This window comes from Carettochelys insculpta, chromosome 11, assembly GCF_033958435.1.
Source record: "Carettochelys insculpta isolate YL-2023 chromosome 11, ASM3395843v1, whole genome shotgun sequence".
Lineage (NCBI taxonomy): Eukaryota > Metazoa > Chordata > Testudines > Carettochelyidae > Carettochelys > Carettochelys insculpta.
Window position 1 is genome coordinate 18,785,314 of NC_134147.1, and position 6,000 is coordinate 18,791,313.

The window sequence follows — 6,000 nt, forward strand, 5'->3', positions numbered from 1 at the left end:
TTCAGAGTTGTGCCTGCTGTTTTGAAGTAGCGGGCTAGTGTAGACACAGGCTAAGATGCAATTAGACAGTGGAATTCAATGCCACAAGAAGCATTTGAAACTTCTGCCCTACCTCATACTCAACTGGTGTAAATTGACTTTGGTGGACCTAAGCGGGTTTATGCCGGGTGAAGCCAGATCCATCCATTGTACCCTCTGATTATTCTCAGCTTTGTTTTCTGTTCTAACAATGTCATGTTACACTGGGAGCATCTGTTCTGCTACCCTATATAACAAAGTCCATAACATTTGATTAGTTCCAGTGTCAGCCAAAGTATATTCTTTTACAAAAATGTCCGGTTTTGTTGATCTTAACATTGCCAGTGGTGGAGACTCTGTCACAGCCCTTGGTAAATTGTTTCAACATTTAACTAATCTCATTGGTTTACATTTATGGCACAATTTCTTAACAAAGTACCTCATTTCTAGCAATATAGCAAGGAAAGGAGGCCACCCCTGCAGAATGAGGGTCTGTGTCTGAGAAAGTGGTGGTGACTCTAAAAAGAAACAAGTGATAAACAAATACTCCAACTCAACATGAATGCTAAGTTCAAGGTGGGTGCAGAAAAGGCTGCTGGGATTCTTGGCTGTATGAGCAAGAGAGCTATGAGAAGGAGAAGGATGATTTTCCCTCTGTTCATGGTATTGGTGAAATGAATTCTGGAACATTGCATCCATCCCTGGGTGTGCTTTTTAAAAAGGTCATTGGAAAATTGGAGAGGATGTAGAAAAGAGCCAGAGAAATTATTCAAGGGCTCAAGAAAGTGCCTGATAGTGAGAGGCTTGAAAAGCTGCTGCTTTTTAGGTCAAGAGGTGAATTTATTACAGTGTAATGCCCCTTTATGGAAGAAAATCACCAAGCTCTAAAGGAGTGCTTTGGATGCTTTCTTCACAGTTCCAGATGGGGTTTAAACCTAGCCGAGAAAGGGTGAACAAGAGCCAAAGGTTGGAAGGTGAAATCAGACCAGTTCCGGTTAGAGAGAATACACCGTCACCATTGATTCACCATTGAGACAAACTCTCAAGGGAAGGGATGGAGTTTCCATCTCCTGAGGTCTTCAAGCCAAAGCTGGGTGCCTTCCTGTAAGAGCTTTAGCCAATCCCCAGTTGTTGGGCTTAGTGCAGAGGTATTTGGGTGACTTTCTCTGATCTGCGGTTCTACAGGAGGTGAGACAAAGAAGATCTAATGGTTCCATCTGGCTTTTAAAGGTCTGAAGCAATGAAAGTGAATTGTCAGCTGAGGAGCCGTTTACTTGCTCTCCCAGGCCTGGTGCTAATCTCGAACCTTTTTTGATCAAGGTGGCATGAGAGCAGATTGGATGTCATGGAGCAGCATTTCTTAAACATTTTGAGACCAGGAAACACCAAACAATCATATTGCTTTACGCAGAACACCTATGAACATTTTCTTAAAAAAAAAACAGAAAACAAAAAGAACTGTCTGACCAAAAAAACAAAAACCCAAACAGCCCCATACCCAGGAACAACAAAATAAAGTCATTTAATCAGCTATATCACAGCAATGAAGAAGTGACATTGTGTCTGGTTTTAATAACAGAAAATATAGACCATCAGTGTATTTTTCCAAATGCTCATGGCTCACCTGCAAGTTGTTCACAGAATACTTGTGTTCTGTGGAACACAATTTTAGAACTACTGCTGCAGAGAGCCACTCTGGGGCTATTTTCAAGAGCAAGACATAGTCCAGAGGCTTCATCAGTTGATCATGTGCTTTTGGTGTTGGGCGAAGGTCAGATGCTAATGACTGAAGCTGTGAAGCCTTTCGCAGCCATAATCACTAGGTGCAAGGGCTTACACTAACAGTCAAACATTCCTCAACTCCCTGTTGGGCCAGAAGACATTTCAGGAAGTGCAGTCATCCATTCATGTGGAAGGAATGATGTGGAGTTGTTTTCTCTGCTCCAGTGGCCAGTGTGGGGGAAAGAGGGACTGTGAGTTAGATGCCTGGGTTTGATTCCTGGCTCTGGGTCTAATGAGTGAAAACAGAGGGGAGAGGGCATAGAGTTTGGACTCCTGACTTCCATTCCTGTGTAAGGAATGTGCCAGCAGGAGCTCAGTACTGCTGAAGGAGTTGGGAATGACTTTCAAAGATCATTTGAATGAGAATGCAAAGGTGTGCATATGTAATGCCTTGTAAACAAAGCCTGATGGGAGCAGATGAAGCAATGTTTTGTCTATTGTAAACAACATGTTTTTGTAAAGTCACAATTTATGCAGTGTAAGAACTGTGGAGTCTCAACAATGCTTGAAGTTGTTGTGGGGGTAGAGGGCAGTCATCACTACTGTGTCAGATATGGATGGCAGAGGGCTCCCTCCATATAAGCAGTGTGAGGTGAAAAAGTGGGTAGGCCTAGTGGTTGAACTAGCTGGCTGGAAGCCTTTTGGCCTAACAGCTGTAAGACTGGTTTGACTAGGTCTCCCCACTCCTCCCCACTGTTCAAAAGTAGATCTAAAGATGGTTCTATCGTTATTCTGTGAGACTCCACCTTGGTGGATATTGAGATGCTGTGGCTAGGCCCAGAGCTGAGTGCTACTATGAGCTGAAATCATAGGAAACCTACAGCAAAACCCACAAGATAGTAGCAGCCAGCCGGTAGGCACAACTGGTGGATGGCTGGAAGGAGGAGCAGCGGGCGACCAGCAGGTGTGACTGGTGGGTGGCTGATCAGAGAAGCAGCGGGCAGCTGGTTGATGCGACCAGCGGTTGGCCGGTAGGAGAAGCAGCAGGTGACCGACCGGTCAGAGAAGCAGCAGGCAGCTGGCTGGTGCAACCGGCAGCTGGCCAGTAGGACAAGCAGTGGGTGACTAGCAGGAGCGACCAGCGGGTGGCCGGTGGGGCAGCTGGCAGGGGGCAAGTGGAATGCTGGACTGGTGCAAAGGTGGCATTGCCTCAGGTTCAATGAGGGAAAGCATCAGGGCTAGGTGTCAGGGTCTGCATGAACTGGACAGAGTTGTAAGTGGGGCATTTGAAAGGGGGGTACGAAGAAAGTTTGGGTGTGTGGATTGGCTGTTTACAGTATTACACTGGTGAGCCGGAGAGGCAAAGGACACTGCTCAATCCATTTGAGCTGGAACAGTTACTTGAGGATTGGGTATGACCTGTGGGTGCGATATTTTTCCAAGCTTATGCCATATGGCTTTTCTGCCTCTTTCATTAAGAGTTTCTTTTCTACACGCAGACTTTGTGCTTGCAAGTGGGGAAGCATTGCCTCTCCGAGGTGCCCAGGGGTGTGTGAATTTCCCAGGCTACTGGGTGGGGGCTTAAGCTGGTTCTATGTGAGATGGCTGAAAAGGACCCCCTACATCAGGCGTGTCCAGCCCACGGGCCGCATGCGGCCCTGGACAACTAGTACTGCTGCCCCACAAGATCGTAAACTTTCAACATTCTTATGTGATTTATATACATTAACTATATTATATATGTTATATGCAGCCCAAGACAATTCCTCTTCACTCAATGCAGCCCAGGCCAGCCAAAAGGTTGGACACTCATGCCCTAGATGTTGAACCCAGCCCTGGTTGCTGCCGACTTCTTCCAGCGGAAGGGTTACACCTGTTTTTAGGAGGTGAGTAGAGGTCTATTATTTAAAGCCTAGGGACTGGGGGTCAGGGCTACTGAGTTTTATTCCCAGGTGTGGCTGGGGAGAGGGGTCCAGTGGTTACAACAAGGGGACTTGGAGTCAAATCTCTTGGGTTCTGTTGCCAGCTGTGGGAATAGCGTGAAATGGGGTTTGGGGCATTAGCAATACACGGTGGAGGGGACTTGTAGTCAAGACTCTTGGGTTCTGTTATCACCTGTACAAGGGGTTCATGATCTAGCAGAGGAAATGGGAGGGCCTGGGCGTCTGGATTGCTGAGCTGGGAAGGAAGGAAGTAGTCTAGTGATCACAGCAGGGGATTGGAAACGGAGGCTGTGTCTACACTAGACTAAGAAAGTTGACTGCAGATATGCAATTCTACCTATGGCAGTTGTGTGGCTAAAATTGACGTATCTGCGCTTGGCTAACTTGGCTGTCTATAATGGGGAAGGTCGGTTGATGGGAGAGTTTCTCCCATCGACCTTCCTTACTGTGTGCCGTGAGGGGTACAGGGGGTGACGACAAACCCTGAAAGGTCGATTTTGTGCATCTAGACTAGACATCCCCTGAGTGGGTTTTGCTTCTGGGGTAGTGTAGACCTGCCCTGGGATGCTTGGGATTTGTTCTAAACAGCAGCAGGAGGAGTGTTGTCTTGTGCTTAGAGTAGCAGCAGAGGACTGATAGCTTGGAGTCTTGGGCTCTGTTCCCAACTCTGGGAGAGGAGTGGGGTCTCATGGGGAGAGGGGACTCAGGGGTTCTGTTCCTGGGTCTGGCACTGACCTTTCCATCCACATCCTTGGGCAAATTGGTCTGTGCCTTACTTGGTTACTTTGTACCACAGGGATGTAAGGAATGTGCCAGCAGGAACGCAGTGCTGCTGAAGGCTGGGAGGAATGTGTCTCCCAGAGATCATTTGCCTGAGAACGCAAAGGAGTGCATATGTGATACCTTGCAAACAAAGCCTGGTGGGTATCAAGGAAGGAATGGGATTTTGTCTATTGTAAATGCATTGTTGTAAAATCACAATTTATGCTAACACTCAGGATAAGCAGTGTGAAATCTCACCAATGCTCCAAGTCGTTGTGCAGGACAGGGCAGTCATCATAAGTGTATAAGACATGGATTACATAGGGCTTCCCTGGTTTAAAGCATTGTGAGGGAGAAGGGGAGGGATATGGATTGAACCAGCTAGCTGAGTGCCTTGGCCTTGTAGCTGTAAGCCTGGTTTGACTAGCCCGCCCTACCTGTTAAAAGACAGAGCTGGATACTAGCTTTGGTATCTTATATGAACCTCTACTTTGGTAGATGCTGTAAGCTGAAATCACTGGGTGGCAGCTAATGTCACTAAGGCTGTGTCTACCTGGGCACAAATCTTCAAAATAGCTGTATTTCGAAGATTACTAATGAGGCACTGAATTGAATATTCAGTGCCTCATTAGCATTAGGACACTTCTGGCCACAGTGCTTCGAAAGCGCGCGGCTCAGCGCAGCTACATGGGCTCCTTTTCGAAAGGACCCCGCACCTTTCAAAATCCCCTTATCCTGATCGCTTTCAAAGTGCCGCGGCCGGAAGCGTCCTAATGCTAATAAGGTGCTGAATATTCAGTTTAGCACCTCATTAGTAATCTTCGAAATACAGCTATTTCGAAGATTTGTGCCCGTGTAGACACAGCCTAAGAGCTGAAATCACAGGGTTTTGCTTCAGGCCAAGCCCACAGCAGACAGTGTGACTGGTGGATGTCCAGTAGGAGCAGCAGTGGATGGACAGCAACAGTGGATGGAAACAGCAGCAGACAGACTGCACCACTGGCGGACGGCCAGCAGGAGCAGCAGTGGATGGACGGCACCACTGGCAGACGGCCAGCAGGAGCAGCAGTGGATGGACGGCACCACTGGCGGACGGCCAGCAGGAGCAGCAGTGGATGGACGGCACCACTGGCGGACGGCCAGCAGGAGCAGCAGTGGATGGACGGCACCACTGGCGGACGGCCAGCAGGAGCAGCAGTGGATGGGCAGTGCAACCGGTGAACAGATGGTGTGGCAGCTGGCAAGCAGAATGCCAGACTGGCACAAAGGTGGCATTGCCTCAGGCTCCATGAGGGGCTGCATCGGCGTGAGGTGTCAGGGCCTGCACTTACTGGACTGAGTTGTAAGTGTGACATTTGAAGTGGGGGTGCGGAGAAAGTTGGGTGTGTGGATTGGCTGTTTACAGTATTGGGCTGGTGAGCCTGAGAAGCCCAGCAGACTTCTCAGTCCATTTGAAGTGGGACAGTTACTTGAGGATTGGTTATGAACTCTGGGAGTAGTATTTTCCGGAGCTTTTGCTAATTGTCCGTTATCCCTCTTTCATTACAGTTCTTTT

General features: G+C 48.1%; 1 long non-coding RNA gene across 1 annotated transcript; it reads left to right on the forward strand.

The window, feature by feature from the left end:
- Window positions 1-3,494: 3,494 nt before the first annotated feature.
- On the forward strand, window positions 3,495-6,000 carry LOC142018814 (uncharacterized). The gene is made up of 3 exons (XR_012646943.1): window positions 3,495-3,626; window positions 4,480-4,603; window positions 5,344-6,000. It is a non-coding gene; the product is annotated as an uncharacterized LOC142018814 (long non-coding RNA).